Here is a 16,230-nt window from a genome sequence, read left to right as displayed (position 1 = left end):
TCATAGTTACATTTCTAGTCCATGAATGTTCTTTAATTGTTCTTCATTTTGAGAATGACTGTAAACTTGGGAAGGGTATAACTATACTTTTAGAAGTTATTAGATGTTAGCTCTGTTCTAACATTTACGCCGAGAGACTCAAAATGTCACTGAGGTCCAAGAGTGAGAATGGAGATGTGAAGAGGTCAGGGGTTAAATAAAGGTTTAGCCCACACCCATTAACAGTACTTCCAGTGGAACTGTGGATCCACTGACAGTCCGCAGACTCCTTAAGTCAGGGCTCCTATGGCAGTAAAGACTAAGTGGAAGTCCCAGAAACTCCCCTTCCTTTCTAGAATATCTATCTACCTAGCCCAATTGTAGCACTTTCTATTTCTTTAACAATAAACTGAAGGTAATGCCAAGTCTTTGGGGACACTTCAGAGATTAGTACCACCATGAAAACTGAGAGAGACAAAGAGGTATATTCTAATTGTAGACACATCTAATTTGTCACATTACTCTGCAAAAGAGTTCCAGATTTTTTTATGTATCCTGTTAATCATTTTAGTTTAGGATCATCTAAAAGGAACCAAGAATTTGAGTGTAGTGTTATTTGGCAAATTATTCCAGGGCTGTGAGACAGTTGAAGGCCAGTTCTGTGTCTCATTTTTTCATTTCTAGAGCAAAGAACTTTATTCAGTGCTCTGTAGGCATTAAATAAATATTCTCAAAATACATGAGTAAATGAGTGAATTACACAGAAAGAAGATAGATTTACTAACTCAGTATTGATAACTTAAAACTGTATCAGTTTATAAGGATATTACAATCCCAAGAAGTATAGAAGTTGCTGGAAAACAGAGATTCAAATAATTTCTTGAATTTTGTTTCAATTACACAAAATGTATAATTATATGACTATCAAGATATGTTTGTAGAATTTCTTTTTTTTAAAGATTTTATTTATTTATCTTTAGAGGGGAAGGGAAGGAGAGAGGGAGAGAAACATCAATGCATGGTTGCCTCTTGTGCGCTCCCTACTGGGGACCTGGCCTGCAACCCAGGCATGTGCCCTGACTGGGAATCAAACCATGGTCGTGTGATTCGCAGGCTCGTGCTCAATCCACTGAGCTACACCAGCCAGGGCTGTTTGTAGAACTTCTTGAAATACTAGGATAGGACACAGACTCTCAAATGTACTATGTGTACATGTACATATATATAATGTGTATATATACAAGTAAGTGTGTCCATACAAATCATAATATATAAATTTTGAGTTATATATGTCAAAGTATATATGTACATATAAAACAGATATATCAACTGAAGACAAAATTAAAATCAATTTTGTCTTAAATCAAATAATTTTGTTTTTATAATGGTTTCCTCCAGTATTTTGGGATTTCTTTAGATTAAATTAGAGATATTCTTGACATATATTTTAGTTATGTGTAAATATAAGCCCTCTAGCCATTAGGAAAAAAGAAAATTTTTCCAAATTCAATAAAAGAATCAGATTTACAATTTGAAATTTATTATAAAAACCTGGGAGTATACAAATACTCTATTACTTTCCTGAACATTTTACACTGGTATGAGATATTGTGTAAAAGCATGGCAACAAACAAAAAATATGTTTAGAGCACCAAAAATCATTCGATCAAAAATTCTTCCCATCCTCACTGAGACTTGCAGTCAAAAATGTTTAAATTCACCTCCAAATAATCTGTATAGCTTTCAGATGAAAATAAGTGTAAACAATTTTACATCTGTTTCCACATCAATGAGTTACTATACTTAAATTATTGACTATAAGATACGACGGTTTTCAAAGGTTTCATTTTTAAGTGAATAGTGAGATGAGAAAACTTAGGAATATATTTGGTTAAAAATTTGAACATTTAGCAAACAATGCCCTGTTTAAATACAAATTTAAAACACTTAATAATTGGAAAGTATTGTGGGCATTGAGAGGTTTTAGTTCCTATATAATTTATTATATAAATTTATATAATAATTTATTATAATTATAAATAAAGTAATTTATTATTATAATACTGCTACATAAAAATAATACATCCCAGTGACTTTCAAAAATAAGTGTTTATGCACCTGGAGTCCACTGGGGGCAGCTAGGAGATTGATCACCTTACCTGGAACGACGGGCTAGCGACTGGTCTAAAATGGCCTCAGCTGGGGCCACTACAGCACCTCCTCCTAATTTGTGTTTCTTGTCCAATAGTTTTCATGGGTCTTACTCAGTGTCCTACGGAGAATCAATGTATAAGGTGCATGTGTATTTATACATTTACATATATATATATATATGAGTGTGTGTGTATACACACACACACACACACACACACACATATATATACATAGAGGGAAAGAGATTACAATGAATTGGCTCACAAAAATATGGAGGCTAAAAAGCCCAAAATAATACACAGAGAGATAAACAATTGAAGTTATTAATGCAATTAATCTAAAACATTAATAATATTTAATATGATTTTTAGTGGGAATATAAATATTTATTTTACAATTCTTTTATTTCCACTTGTTCTTGAATAAGTAATACAAACCCTGTGGTGGCAAAAAAAATCATATTTTTTTCTATTTTCCTAGAAGAATATAGAATAATGTTTTCTTTTTTATTGTGTTCAATTGCAGGTTTCCCCATTTCCACCCATTATTTCCACCTTCCACATTTGCTCTGCCCCACCCTGCCCCATTGTCTTTGTTCATGTGTCGTTTATACATATTCCTGACCTGACCCTTCCCCTTTTTTCTCCCATTATCGCCCTATTCCCTCCCATCTGGTTGCTATCAGTTTGTTCTTTTTTTTATATTTTTATCATTTTTTATTGTTGTTCAAATATAGTTGTCTTCATTTTCCCATCACCACTTCCCTTTACCCTACCAACCCCCACCTCTCACCCTCAATCTTACCCTCCTTTGGCTTTGTTCATGGGTCCTTTATACGTGTTTCTTGATGATCCTTTCCCTTCTTTCCCTGTTATCTACCTCCCATCTCTTCTCTGGTTACTGTCAGTTTGTTCTTTATTTTAATGTCTCTGGTTATATTTTGCTTTCTTATTCATTTTGTTGATTAGGTTCCATTTACAGTTGAGATCATGTGGTATTTGTCTTTTACCACCTGGCTTATTTCACTTAGCATAATGCTCTCCAGTTCCATCCATGCTGTTTTGAAAGGTGTGAGTCTTTCTTTCTTTCTTTCTTTCTTTTCTCCTTCCTTCCTTCCTCTCTCTCTCTCTTCCTTTCCTCTCTCTCTCTCTTCCTTTTCTTTTCTTTTCTTTCTTTCTTTCTTTCTTTCTTTCTTTCTTTCTTTCTTTCTTTCTTTCTTTCTTTCTTTCTTTCTTCCTTTCTTTCTTTCTTTCTCTTTCTTTCTCTTTCTTTCTCTCTTTCTCTCTCTCCTTCCTTCCTTCCTTCCTTCCTTCCTTCCTTCCTTCCTTCCTTCCTCCCTTCCTTCCTCTTTTCCTTCCTTCCTTCCTCTTTTCCTTCCTTCCTTCCTCTTTTCCTTCCTTCCTTCCTTCCTTCCCTGTAGTATTCCATTGTGTAAATGTACCACAGTGTTTTAATCCACTCAGTTACTGATGGACACTTAGGCTGTTTCTAGCCCTTGGCTGTTGTAAACAGCACTGCTATGAACATTGGGGTGCATAGGTTCTTTTCAATTTGTATTTTAGAATCCTTAGGGTATAATCCCAGCAGTGGAATAGCTGGGTCAAAGGGCAGTTCCATTTTTAGTTTTTTGAGGAGATTACATAAAGTTTCCACAGCAGCTACACCAGTCTGCATTCCCAACAATAGTGCACTAAGGTTCTTTTTTCGCCACATCCTCTCCAATACTTGCTGTTTGTTGATTTGTTTATAATGTCCATTCCCACTGGGGTGAAATGGTATCTCATTGCAGTTTTAATTTTCATCTCTCTGATGGCTAGTGAGGCTGAGCATCCTTTCTTATGTCTCTAGGCCCTCTGTATGTTCTCCTTGTAGAAGTGTCTGTTCAAATCCTTTGCCCATTTTTTAATTGGATTATTTGTCTTCCTAGAGTGGAGTCATGTGAGTTCCTTATATATATTGGAGATCAAACCCTTGGCTGAGGTATCCTTGGCAAATACATTGTCCCATATGGTTGGTTCCCTTTTTATTTTGCTGATGTTTTCTTTAGCCAACCAGAAGTTTTTCTTTTTTTATTTGATGTAGTCCCATTTGTTTATTCTTTCCTTTATATTCCATTCTCTAGGGGACATGCCAGTGAAAATATTGCTGCATGGAATATCTGAGATTTTCTTGCCTATGTTCTCCTGAAGGACTTTTATGGTGTCACAACTTACATTTAAGCCTTTTATCCACCTTGAGTTTATTTTTGTATATGGTGTAAGTTGGTGGTTGAGTTTCATTTTTTTGCATGTAGCTGTCCAGATCTCCCAACACCGTTTGTTGAAGAGGCTATTTTTACTCCATTTTATGCTTCTGCCCCCACTGTTGAATATTAATTGACTACAATGACATGGGCTTATTTCCTGGTTCTCTATTCTGTTCTATTAGTCTATGCATCTGTTCTTATGCCAGTACCAGACTGTTTTTTTTAAGCTTTAAAAAAATTTTTTTTCGAAGATTTTATTTATTTATCTTTAGAAGAGAAGGGAAGGAGAGAAGGAGAGAAATATCAATGTATGGTTGCTTCTCATGCATCCCCTACTGGGAACTGGCCTGCAGCCCAGGCATGTGCCCTGACTGGAAATCAAACCTCGATTGTGTGGTTCACAGGCCCGTGCTCAATCCTCTGAGCTACATCAGCCAGGGCAGACTGTTTTGGTTACAGTGGCTTTGTAATATAGTCTGATATTAGGTATCATGACTCCTCCTACTTTATTCTTCTTTCTCAAAATTGCTGAGGCTATTTGGGGTCATCATGGTTCCATATAAATTTTTTAAGTGTTTGTCTATATCTGTGACCTATGTCATTCATATTTTAATAGGGACTATAAATTGTGTTGGGTATGAACAATTTGATGATGTTAATTTTTCCAATTCAAGAACATGCTTCCATTTGTGCCTTCCTTCGTTTGCTTTTAACAATCATTTGTTTGTTTACTGATTTTATTATACATAATCCAGAATGCTTTCTTACAGGTAGGTCCAGATAAGATTTATAAGATATGAATTTAAAAGATGTCTGTCATTGTTTGAGAAATTATTAAAAACCATATTATATCACTTAGTACTTATTGATTTTATGTCTTACTAAATAACAAGCATCTGAATTTCAGGTTTTTGTTCTGAAGTTATGTTTTTGTTTCTTCCCTCATAGATAATATGGTAGAAGAAAAGATTGAGAAATTTACATATGAATCATGGCACAGGACACTAAAACTTAAAGACTAAATTAATTTTATATGAATTTTGACAATTCTTTTTATGTTAAGAGAAATGTTGGTACTAATTCTATTTATGTCCTAGCATATCAATATTTGAAAAACAATGTGAAAGTGAGAGAAAGAAAGATTATATTAAGAAGTTTTCTGATGCTCTTTGAAGGTGAAAACATTGCTTAAAGTAGCTAGAAAATTAGTTGTTTATAATTTTATAAAGTATGTACATTTAAATTTTTCTTATATCTCTGGGAAATGTTAATATAACTTGACAATGTTTTAAAATTTTATTCTTTATGAGGAATGTTTTTATCATGCTAATTTGAAATGGCTTTAATTTCTTTTACAACTTCCTACTTTCAGATTTAAAATTTATTCTTCCTACTTGTAAGGAAGAAAAACTCACCTCTAAATTCAAACGAATTATGCATACATTAAATCAACTTTGTTATCTACTCATGCCTTTTTATTTTATAACATCATCCTTTTATCAGAATTCTTATTGCCATTTCAGAGGAAACCCAAGCTCTCTTATTTTTCTGGATTCAAAAATAGATCTATTGGACTTTCAGTTTAAATCATGCCTGTAGAGCACGATGAAAGCAAACATGATTTTTAAAACATAACTCAAAATTGTAAGTAGATGTAAGACTCACATACAGAGAACTTTTCCCTTGACAAAATTTTTCCCAGTTGGGCCTACTCTTAAAAAATTAGCAAAGTATTCAATGAATCATGTCGGTATATATAGAAGTAATACACTTTAAAATTAATATTTATCTTCAAATGAAAGATTTTTATGAAAGTATCATCAGTGTATCATCCCTTTAGAAGATTTCGCCACCTTTTGAACTACTATAATACTAATTAATTCATGAACATTCCAAATAAATTAGAAGAACCTAACTTTCAGGCAACTGTGTATCTTTCTGAAATGCCTTGGATCATCACATAAAAAAAATTCAGGCTGCATAAACCCTATTTACCATGGAGGGCAATTTTCCATCCCTATAAAGCAAATAGGAAATGAACTACAGTAACAAGAACAGATATTTTTAAATATATTCCTCCAGATTCCATGTCTTGAGATGATTAGAGGACACAGAAGAATCTGGGAAAATGTATTCTTTAACATAAGAGCTAAATAATATAATAATATAAACTAAGTATAAGTTAGAAAAAACATGTGACTCAGGAAGCAGCATCACACTGGATTTAGAGTTGGAAAGACACGGATTCTAAAACGAGCCTCTCATCACCACATGGCTTGAGGACTTAAAATAGAATTAAGAATTTTAAATTTCTTCCTGTGGGAAGCAAACATAATAATAATGTTTCAATAAAAATTTCTGATAATTAAATGATATAATTTATGCAAATTTTTGGCACAGAGTAATTCCTAGACATATAGTTATTGTTATCATACTCTAAGCTTTACTTGGACAAGAAATGAATCTGTCTTTTTTATGGTTCTGTCTCCAGATTCTAGGACAATTCCTGGAACATATCATGTGCACAATAAATATTTGATGAATAGGTTAATAAACACATCTGGCAAACACAAAAAATTGAAAAGAAAGGATGAAAATTTAAAAAGGCCATAATTCTCAATACATGTATGTCTTCTCACATTTAAAGTCAAGCCTTTCCAATGAACTGAACACAAAGTTTTGCCTCAGTTTTCTATATTGCCCTAATATAATATGAATTAATGTACATGCATATATTTATGGGAAATATACACGGACTCTGACATTCCACTGAAAATGGTAGATGTTTAGACACTGTGTAATAGTTGAAAAGATTATTAAATTTTGATTCTCAGAAATGTAATGATTTATCCTTGTGCAATTTGAAATCTGTTTTCTTTATAACTTTTAAAACATATAATTCCTTAAATTATCATTTCTCCTTACTTATTACACAACTACTTTTCTCCACATAGGAATCCCCTATGTTTATATTATTAAAATAATTCCTTATTAATGTGGTTATTACATTGTTTCTGCACATTTATTGTCTCCTGTACCAATGATATTCATTACTCACTTTTATATCCTTTTTACTTTGGGAACTCTTAAATGACACAGTACACAGTTATCAACTGAATATACAGATACGGTGTTTTAAGTTAAAGAAACTTTAAGAATTGGTGGGAGAATTGTGCAATGGTAAATTATAAAGTTTGGAGCAACTAAAAAAATCATGAGAAATAATTTAAGTGTGCCTGTGAATGTTGCATCCACCACCGCGAGAACAAATGTCGGAGACTTTCAGGGTTTATGATCTTACTTTATTGGCCAAGTTTAACCTGCGCAGGGGTGAACTCTCAGAGTGTCCAGTGACACAGTGCCCACAAGGGCTGCAAATGAGAGTCACGCCTAGCGCTTACAGCCAAGTCCTTATATAGGGGCAAGCAAGCGTTACATAGAAGTAGATGTGGCAGTTAGCTGTTTGCTTACAGAGCCCGCGCATGGGAACAGGGTGGGGTCTGAGTGGAAAATTATAAAATAAGTCCTTATATAGATTATAATCGACCTAGTTTGCCCAAGGGAGAACATTTGCATTATGCCAGATGGTTGCTCAACTCCATCCCGTTCTCAGTGTCCTTTTCTAGTTTCCCTTGACCTCAGCACACTACTAGTTCTCAATTTCCTTGTTCCCAACATAAACATTTGAGAAATAAGATGGAAATAGAAAAACTAAATTACTGTGACAGAACTTAGGAGAAGAGGAGACCCAGAGAATTAAGCTGAGCATGTGGGGTCCTTTCTTCCATTAATTGACAGTTTCCTGGTGACATTGTAGAAAGAGGTAAATGAGACAATGAACACTGAGCAATGCTTTTGAAAGCCTTGCAGAACAGAGAGACCAGCTTGGTATCCAGTGATTAACAGGAGGAGTTGATAAACTATCCCTATTTTTGTATGGACACCCAAAAAGCAAAGGCATATTGGGTTGAACCAAAGGTAGTTGGTTCATAATTCCCTATGTAGGGGTGTTCAACCTATGGCCCGCAGGCCACATGCAGCCCAGGATGGCTGTGAATGTGGCCCAACACAAAATTGTAAATTTACTTAAAACATTATGAGACTTTTTTCATGATTACATGTCGCACGCAATGTATTTAATGTATAACCCAAGACAACTATTCTTCTTCCAGTGTGTCACAGAGACATCAAAAGGTTGGACATCTGCAAGGACTTGAAGCCAGGTTTTAATCATTTAATTTCCCAAAACTGAATGAAGAAGAAACGCCGATGCCACTAGCAACTTGCAGGAGGAAATAGCTATCCTCTCTGAAGGAGATAACTTCATCCAGACTAAACTATTTCTATATTTTTAAAGTATGATACCACCACTGAATAGAAATAATAAGAATGGGGTACATATGAAGAAAAGGTGATGTGAACTAGCCCACGTGACACGACATTTTTGAAACGCACACACAATTGTCCTTACACTTTCCTCCTTTCGGAGGGCAGATTGGAGCATGATGACTGGTGGGGGCATGACTCGTGATTAGTGTCTCTGTATAGTCAGGACTCACAACACTCTAATTACAAAAACCAAACAAACCAAAAACCCACACTCATACTCACAAGGGTTCTAGACACTGGAGTTCTCAAACCTAAATTTAAAATAAGTACATTTATTATGTTCAAAGAAATTAAGTAGAATACTTAAAAGGTCAGCATAGAATTAGAAAATATCTAAAAAACAAATGAAGTACAGAAACATACGATAAGTGAAAATTAAGTATTCAGTGTAGGGACTTAGGAGAGAAGACAAAGTTTAGGGGGGGTCTTATGGAGCTAGAAAAATAGATAAAAGTAAAATATCAAGAATAAAGTATATAAGGACAAAGTAATGAAGATAATGAAGACAAGTAAAGCTCCATAGATATATAAGCTCCCTAAATATGTAATTGGAATTCACACCAAAAAAAAAAGATGAGAGAAAATATACAGAAATAACAGTGGAGAGACAAAAAAATATATATATATTTTTTAAATAAACACTTTGTCTATATACATCATAACAAAACTCCTGAAGTGAAACAAACAGAAACTTCACAAATGTAGCCTACAAAATAGTTTGCTTTCAAAGGTGCTGAAGTGGACCTAACTACCATTCCTCAATAGAAACAACAGCAACATAAAACAATACAATGGTGGATTAAATTTTTGAAAGAAAATAAGCTCCAAAAGCAGTGATAAAAGATAAATCGAATTTTTAAAAGAAATTATAATAGAGTTGGAGGAAAACAGAAAATAAAGCTAATTGGCCAAGTAAAGAAAATAGTGAAATTAAATATTTAACACCAAACAAAATAATATAAAATTTAAATGTAAATGTACTAATAATCAAGTTAAAATACAAGTCCTGTAGCAGTAATTTATTCAGCTTATCAAAATCACACTTAAAATAACCACTTATGAGAGTTGAAAGGAAAGGATGATAAAACTACACAATGCAAATAATATCAAATGAAAGTTTGCAAGAATATGTTGGTCATAAAGTAATTATAAGGAAAAATGCATTACAAGAGGCGCCATATCATAATAAAATGTTATCTATTATGTGCTGAAAGATTTTTACATGTGTTGCTGAATAACTGAGAAGAAAAATAAATAGGATATTGAAGATTTGAAAAACATTTAAAAAATTCACCCAATACCCATTTATAGAACACTACACTCATCAACTGTGAATACACATTGTTGTCGAGTGCAAATAGACTGTATAACAAAATTGATCACATTCTGGGCCAGAGAACAATCTCAGCATGTTTTCAAATGTAACATATAATGTTTTCTGATTAAATGGGAATTAAGCTATAATTGAATAAAAAAGAACTCTAGGCAAACTACTTTATGTTTCAAAATTAAGCTATGAATGTTTTTGAAAAAAATACAATCAAAATTAGATAGCATTTTATGATAAATGTATTTTTAAACTGCATATTAAAATTTGTGCTTGACTTCTGTTTTGAGCCAGTCATGATTAACTTTGATAGATCTTACCTGCCCTCTAAACAATGAAGTAACTGACTTTTCACAAATTTGGCAAGGTTATTCATTGTGGAAATGGTATTATTTTTAAAATATTATAATGAGATACTTATCTATATGCAAGTAAAACAAAAAATAATTAAAATGAAACTTAGAAACATCTCAAACCATACGAAAAAATGAGATGTAATAGACCAAACCCTGAAAAATATAAACTGAACACTATCAGACATTTAGAAAAATACGAGAAGAAAACCTATGTGTTTTTGGATTATGAAATGATCTATTAAATTAAATCTGTCTCAAAATACATGAGGGAGAAGATGAAAATGTGTTCGTAAATAATTTAAAAAAATACATACATATGAAAAGATAAGACAGGAAGAAAGTATTTAAAAACATTGAGTTACAGACATGTATTCTAAAGATGTATTAAAACTCAATAATACAAAACATCCTAATTAAATGAGTAATTTTTACCAATGAAGATATATAAATATCAACTAAACACATTAGAATACGTTCAACACCATTAGGCTTTAAGGAAATTCAAATTAAATTGACAATGAAATACCACTATGCATCCACTAAAGGGTTGCAATTGAAAGCAGAGACAAAACCAAGTGTTGGAGAGGCTGTGGAACCTCTGGAATTTTCTTATGTTGATAGTTAAATGCAAAACATCATAGTCAGAGCCTAAATTCAGTGTTTTTGAAAATTAAACATACACACACCATAAAACTCATCATCACAGCCTGTACATTTACCAAGAACACATGAAAGCCTATGTTTATACAAAATGTTTACTCAAATGTTATGGAACTTTATTAACAACCCCAAACTGGGAATGAACCAAATGTGAGTGGATAAAAAAAGACATGGTATGTTCACACAATGGAATAGTATTCGTCATTGAAAAAGAATGCACTATTTGCATACTGAAACACTATTCATTGAACTTTGGAGAGGTTAGGCTAAGAGAAAGCATCCAGGTAAAGAGACTACATACTGCATGAGAGTTACATATGCATTAGGAACATACGTATCAAACTCTCAAGTGATTCTATAGGATTGAAAAGAGACCAGTGGCTGTCGGAATGTCAGAACACAGGAGGGAAAAGGGGAGATTCGCTAAATAAGAGGAGAAAGGCACTTTTTTGAAAATGGAGATATTCTAGTCATGTTTTTGGTGGTGTGGTAACATGACTATATGCATGTTTAAAGGACCCTCAAACAGTATATTTATAACTGATTAATTTTAGCACAGGTAAATTATTCCTCAATAAAACAGATTTTTAAATTGTTTTAAAAAAACCAGAAATGTCTTCACATGTAGTACTTGCCTAGAAGAAAATCCATCACCATAAACAGGAGAGAAAAGGTCCAAATCTCTGAGCTAAGACTCCATCTCAATAAATAAGTATAAGAAAGTAAAAGAACAGCAAACATCTTTAAGTATAAAGAAAGAAGGATAAAGTAAAGAGCAGAGTAAATGAAAATATATATAGAGAGAGAGAGAGAAAGAAAATAAGCAAAACCTGAAGTTGTATCTTTGAAAAAGACTAGTACAAACTGGTGAATCTTCTTAGCCAGACTGAGAAAAACTAAAAGTGAGAAAGTATAATAATCAATGACAGAAGTGAGAAAAACATTCACTACACACCTACAGATATTGGGTTGGCCAAAAAGTCCATTTCGTTGTTGTTGTTTTTTTCATAAAATAAGACACATTTTCCATTTTCACCAATAACTTTATTGATGTCAATATTTTGAATATGTCAGCTATCACTCACTATTGGCTTCTAGTGGGTAGAGGCCAGGAGTGCTGCTAAACATCTTCCAATGCAGAAAACAGCCTCACAGCAAGGAAGTATTTAGCCAAAATGTCAATAGTAATGAGAAACTTCGCAAGCCACATTTGACATGTTCAATCATTCACAGCACCTTTTCCATATACTACACAAATACTCTGTGTAGTATATTGTATTTTTAACTTTCTTTAAATAATAATAAAGCATAATATGCCAAAATGTTGCACACTTTCTCACCTTCAATATTAAAATGGCTGCACAAAAAGTCACCAATTTTGATACATTTTTAAAAAATGCATGCCGATATGACAGCTGTCACAATACAATCTAACACAATTGCTTCAAATGAAGTAAAAGACAACTAAGCACGGCTAGAGCCATCTTACAGAAAAAACTAAACAAATTTTTTGGCCGACCAAATATTAATAAATTCATAGGAATATATTTTAAGACTTATTTCAATAACTTTGAAACAATCATACAAATCTCTGGAAAACTGTATTATTTAATACTGATACTAAAAACAATAAAATATCTGAGTATCTAAGAAAATCCACCTGCAATTTAAAACCTTCTATTGAGAAATGTGTATCCATAGTTTTTAAAAGTTATTTACATTTGAGGGAGAAACATTTGTTTATATTACACAAACAAAATAAAAAATAAAAGGTGTAAAAGTCTAGAATAATCTCAACAGCAAAATCTGAATATAACATTATTAAAAGAAAAATTACCAAGTGAAGTTTAAATATTTGCAAAATTCTTCAAAAGTGTATTTGCAGAAATAATTAAGCAATATGTAAAAAATATATTTTTAAAAGTCCAAATTAGGTATATTCCAGGAATGCAAGATTAGTACAACATTTAAAAATCTATGTACTATTCTACATTTTCAAAGTAGGAGAGAAAAATATGCAATATTTCAATAAATAATTAAAAAGTTTTAGAAAACTGAAACAGAATTTTAAGTCTTTGATACATTTAATGAATGAACATTGAAAAATTATCCTTACTCTGAAACAAAAATGCGACAAAGTTGCTTCTAGTTAGAAGCAACTTCTATTACAAATTATACAGGAGATAAAAATCAGTAAAATAAAAAGGGTATGGATTAACCCAAAATATAAATTTTTTTCTTTAAGATTTTATTCATTTATCTCTAGAGGGAAAGGGAAGGAGAGAAGGAGAGAAATATCAATGTATGGTTGCCTCTCATGGGTCCCCGGCTGGGAACTGGCCTGCAACCCAGGCATGTGCCCTGACTGGGAATCGAACAACAATTGTGTGGGTCACAGGCCCGCACTCAATCCACTGAGCCACACCACCCAGGGCCCAAAATAAAAAATTTTTAGAGACAGAAATAAAAATATCCTCATGCAGATGATGAACTCTACAATACAGAATCCAACATCGTAATTCTAACATTAATTTGAATTAGTAAGTAAATTTTGAGGTCCAGGAAGGTGAAAAGACATACACCTGTTTATATATCAACAACAAAATAAATAGAAATAAATATTTAAAAATGATGTTTTTTCAATACCCTCAAAGTCAAAGACTTTGGGGACTTCAGGTTTCCAGGTCTGGATGTAAGAGTGTGGAAGATGCCAACAGCTCTTCACGCATATGTGACAGAGTGGGTGACACGGGGCAAACCCCTGCCCCTGAGAATGGACAAACATCTGGGAATTGTGGCTTCTAGGGTGGAAACTGCCTCAGAAATCAGTGCTGGAGTCTGGAAACCTGAACCGTAACTGATGAATTGCTGGATGCTCAATATGGACAAGTCTGATGCTCAGACTCAGACTTCAACTCCAAGGTGACCCAGTCAACAGTATTATGAAAGTTACCTTCTGGAGCACCACCAGGTTTCCAAGAAAACGCAGCAGAAAAGTCCTTTCTGGCGTCCATTCTTCAGTTGATGGGAAGGAACCACTTTGAAACACACCAGAACACTGTTCTTCCTCACAAGGCTTGCCTTCAGGGGAAACTAGTTAACCAAGCCCTAACCTGCTGAAGTATTATCAGAAACAACTCACCTGGGAAAAGAAATATCCAATTTCAGCCCACTCTCGTCACCCTGTCCCATTGAAGTGGTGAGAGAAAAACTGTGAAACACTTGTGAAGTTCACAGTCTAGATTTGGCTCATTGGGGCCTAAATATAGGAGTACATAATGCTGTCCCTCCCTCCACACCTCACCACCTTTACTAAAGATCTATTTACAGAAGATCCTTTCATCTACTACATCATACTCCATTATTAAGAAAAAAAATACAGCACATAGCAAAAGAAAAAAAATACACCACAATTTGAAGAGAGAGAGCAAGCATCAGAACCAGGCATGCGGAAATTATCAAGCTAGAAATTTAAAACAACTATTATTAACATGATATGAGCGCTAATGAATAAGGTAAACAGAATGCAAGAACAGGTAGGCAATATATGCAGAGAGATAGAAATCCTGAGGAAAAACCAAAAAGAAATGCTAGAGCTTTAAATATATATATATATATATATATATATATATATATAAAGGACCATAGACAAAGACAAGGATGTAGGGAAGATTGAATGTGAGGCATGGGATGGGTAGGGGAGATCAGAGTAATGGTGGGGAAATGGGGACAACTGTAATTGAACAATAAGAAAAAATTACTTATATACATATATACACACACACATATTTAACAAGAACCAAAAAATGCTAGAGATTAAAATATTGGTGGGCTTATTAGTAAAGAGAATACAGCTGAGGAAAGACTCTCTATGCTGGACGACATATTAATAGAATTTACGAAGACTGAAAAGCAAAGAAAAGAGATTTAGAAAAACAGAAAAAAATATTCAAGGACTGTGGGAAAACAACAAAAAGTATAATGTTAGTGTAATGGGAGTGCCAGAAGGAAAAATAAGACAGAAGAACAAAGGACTATTTGAAATAGTAATGATGGAGAATCCCTCCCCTCCCCTAGTCCAATTAATGTCAGCTACCAAAAAACAGATCCAAGAAGCTAGGAGCTCAAAAAAGCAAAATAAATGCCCCTACCCCCCCAAAATCCCCAAGGCCTATTATTTTTAAACAACAGGAAATCAAAGATAAATCCTCAAAGAGGCCTTGGAAAATAATATGACTTATCTATAGAGAAACAAAGGTGAAAATTATATACAACTCCTCTTTAGAAACAATGCAAGCAAGAACAAAGTAAGTAAAATATTTCAAGTGTTGAGAGAAATTTCCACAGTTTAAAATTCTGTATCCTGGAAATGACGCTTTGAAAGTGAAGAAGTAATAAAGACTTTCTCATAAAAACAAAAATTGAGGAAGTTTGTTGCCAGCAGACCTGCTTTAAAAGAAGTAGTAAAAGTTCTTTAGAGAAGAGTAAAATAACATTAGTCAAAAATTTGGTTTTACATCTATAAGATAACAAAGAGCATCAAAGAAAGAATAGGTGAAGGTAAAATAAAACCTTTTATATTTCTTATTCTTAACTGATCCAACAGACTAGTTTTTCAAAATAATAATATGGAAAATATATTCAATTATATATGATTATGTATAAATCAACATATATACATATATCTGTATGTGTTTATATACATGTATATCTACATATATATGTTATATATGCTTATATATGTGAAATTAATGACAGCAGTAATACAAGGAAGGAGGAAGGAATTAGGATCACACTACCTGAGCAGTGGTACAGGGTCATTTCAAAATGAACTTGGATAAAGCTGTAAATGTATATTGCAAATTTTAGGGCAACTGAATAGAAAAAAAGAAAGATATATATATTCTTTAAAATTTTTGAGAAATGGAATCATAGAAAATGCTCGATTAAAACCACAAAAGGGAGAAAGAGTAGAATAGAAAGTAGTAACACAGAATAAAGGCAACAAATAAAAAATAGTAACCAATGTAGTAGATATTATCCAACTTTGAATGTCAATGGTCTAAATGCACCAATTAAAGAACAAAGAATGTCAGAATGAATCAAAAGACAAGACTCAA

At 33.1% G+C, this 16,230-nt stretch overlaps 1 non-coding gene across 1 annotated transcript; it reads left to right on the top strand.

Moving 5' to 3' along the window:
• The first annotated feature begins 8,842 nt into the window (after positions 1 to 8,842).
• LOC118981877 (U8 small nucleolar RNA) lies at positions 8,843 to 8,962 on the top strand. The gene has a single exon (XR_005065425.1). It is a non-coding gene; the product is annotated as a U8 small nucleolar RNA (small nucleolar RNA).
• Positions 8,963 to 16,230: the final 7,268 nt, after the last annotated feature.

Source organism: Sturnira hondurensis, unplaced genomic scaffold (genome assembly GCF_014824575.4).
Source record: "Sturnira hondurensis isolate 20B ecotype Veracruz unplaced genomic scaffold, ASM1482457v3 Scaffold0024805, whole genome shotgun sequence".
NCBI classification, from domain to species: Eukaryota; Metazoa; Chordata; class Mammalia; order Chiroptera; family Phyllostomidae; genus Sturnira; species Sturnira hondurensis.
This window is presented reverse-complemented; position numbering and strand designations above follow the sequence as displayed.